Below are 2,876 nucleotides of genomic sequence, written 5' to 3' on the forward strand. Positions count from 1 at the left end.
TTATGAATAAGGAGAAGGGTTTTCTAAATAAGAAAAAGGAAGGGGGGTTCCCACTGGAACAAGCTCAGGGCAAAACACTAGTTAAAAGCCTGGGGTAAATCCTAGATCTCAATGCCTTGGTCTGCCATATCAAGGCGATGGTGATGAACCTGTATGGTCTTAGAAGCCAAGAGATTAATCCGTTATTTAATAAATTCAAACAAGAGGGTCCATGTCTGGAGTTCTAGCTGCATCTGTAAGAGAAAAGGCATCATCCTTGGGGGGAAGGTTTCCCCTGGGTTGTGGTAAGCCATTCACCTGTTTTATCAAGCATTCTGGCAGCCACCTTGGGGCTGCTTGTTCTTGATCTAAAAGACAAAGAGTGTCAGGGAGTGGTCTACCTGTAGCTTGGGAGGGCATTGCCCCTTGGCTTTGTTTGCCAAGGGACATTCACATGCAAAGTGACCAGGTTGTTTACAATTAAAGCAAGTACCTAGCCAGGGACTGAACTTTGAAATGCCTTGGTAAAATCAGAGCCTATGGCAAGCCGCATGGCATGAGCAGTCCCTACTCCAGCACTAAGCCTGACGAACTCAGAGAGGTCACCCTTGTTTTTATGTGGCCAGAGGACATCTTGACATGCTGGATTAGCATTTTCAAAGGCAAGATGTTTAACAAAGGCACTTTCACTTTCACTAGCCCCAAGAAGCCTTTCCACAGCCAATTAAGCCGCCAGACAAAGTCACTGTAGGATTCATCTGGCCCCTGTATAACTTTTGCCAGGGAAGTATTAGCCGATCCCTTTTGAGGGAGATGCTTCCAAGCATAAAGGCCAGCGTTTTGAATTTGTGCCAAAAGTCCAGTAGGAAAGCGCGCCTGTTTAACATTGGTATCAAAGGGCGCATTACCCAAAAGTTTAGTATAGGTCCAGGTTTTTGAAGATGTTTTAGCCAAATTTTTTTTGAACGGTCTCTCTACATTGTTCCTTAAAGTCCGCATTCCATAAAAGAAAATCACCCCCACTAAGGTTGGCGCGGGCCAGGAACTTCCAATCATTAGGGGTGAGCCAGCGCGCACTTTGGTTTTCTAACAAGGCTAACATATAAGGGGCAGTCGGGCCATATTGGGCACATGCATTTTTAAGCTTGTCAACAAACTGAAAGCTAAGCCTCTTATATTCTTGTTGGCCTTTTCTCTGGGTGGGTTGTTCCTCTTCATCCCCAGCATCCTGTTCCTCATCCTCCTTTTCCTCCTCTTCTGATTCATCCTCCTCACCTTCTGAGGTCCTATTTGTCTGGCTCTGAGTTACTGGAAAGTCGAGAACTGGTTGATGGCGTGATATAACCTTAATTTTATTAGGCGGTTTAGGCCTATCGGCCAAGGCCAGTGTGCTGAGTTCATAATCAAGGGACCACAGTTCTTTTAAAAGTTGAAGGTGTTCTCGCCTATGTTGAAGGGACTCACATAAAGGTGCCAGGTTAGGTAAAGGGGGGAGAGAAAAAACATCTGGATCTGGAGGGACGGTGGGCTTTTGAAGGGCTGGGTCACAAAAGGAAGGGATTTTCAGTAAATTGACCAGAAGGCATATCTAATACAACCGATGGGCAAGCTGCGGGGGGCCAAGAAGCATGTTGGAGAACCTCCTCTCCCGTTTTTACAAGTTGTAAAATTCCACTATCAAATAGAGAACATTTTAAAATGTCATTAATCAAATTCCAATAGGAAAACATGGTAGCAGGAACCTTTTCCGAACCAAAGGTTTCATAATAATCTGTTAAACAATCTCCTACTCTTTGCCATCTTTTTGCATCTATGGTTCCTTCAAAGGGGAACAGGACACAAGTCCTCTATGAATGAGAAAAATAATTGTAAATCCCTTTTCTTAACCCATGTTCCCCGTGTTTTGAAGGCCTCCTTGAGGTCTGACAGAAATAGATCATGTGACAATATTGCTTGTCCCATGGTGGGTCACTCACCATTCGCCGTCCCCACTCTCCTCCTGGATCTGTGTCTCGGCGGGGTCTGTCGAGGTGATCTCAGACTGTACTTGGCCAAGTTTTCTCAGAGGACAGCATTCCTTCCTTAGTCAGAGGCTCATGCCTCACATTGGGTGCCAGTTGTCCTGACCCGCAGGACTTCAACGAGGGCAGAGAACCTAAGTGAGAAGGAATGAAGGGACAAGAGACAAGAAAAATGACAGCAAGACAAGGATTCTGATCAAGCTGCAAATTTTTATTTGTCACACAGGGGTATTTATATGCTTAGAATAAGGAAGCTTTTTCATTGGCTGTAGCAGCTGCAGGATGTTTGCTTAGGGCAGTGTGAAAAGGTGGTAGGTAGCAGCTACAGGGTGTTTGCTTGGGGCACAATGAAAAGATGGGATTCTGTAAACAGCCTCAAGATGTTCCAGTGAGATAATCAAGCCTATCATACTGAGAAACTCCCTTTTAGCTCCCAAAACTGTACCCTGACGATCATCAAGAAAAGGTACGGGAACTGACAAAGATGCAGGAAAAGAAACCTTGCGTGGTGCCCTCAGAATGTGAGCCAGTGCACTATGGGACTCAGAATGGAAAACCCTCCACAGACTAAAAGCCAAGACACCATGATCCTTCTCCTCACTCCTGCACACACCCAAGGGGGTCTCGGGCAGTCTATGACATAGTGACCACACAGTTGTGTTTGTCTTGAACTGTCTACAATAGGAAAGGTTTGGGGATCAGACTGAGTCCCTTCAATGGATTCCTCAATGGATGAACCTAGAAAGTGTGCTATGTATACAGAATGGAATTACTCAGCTGTATAGAGGAATGAACTTACATCACTGGAAGAAAAATTGAAGAAATTGAGAACACTTTGTTGATGAAAATAAACCAGACTCCAAAGGAGTAATGCTG

This window comes from Dipodomys ordii, unplaced genomic scaffold (genome assembly GCF_000151885.1).
Source record: "Dipodomys ordii isolate 6190 unplaced genomic scaffold, Dord_2.0 Scaffold317, whole genome shotgun sequence".
Taxonomy (NCBI): domain Eukaryota; kingdom Metazoa; phylum Chordata; class Mammalia; order Rodentia; family Heteromyidae; genus Dipodomys; species Dipodomys ordii.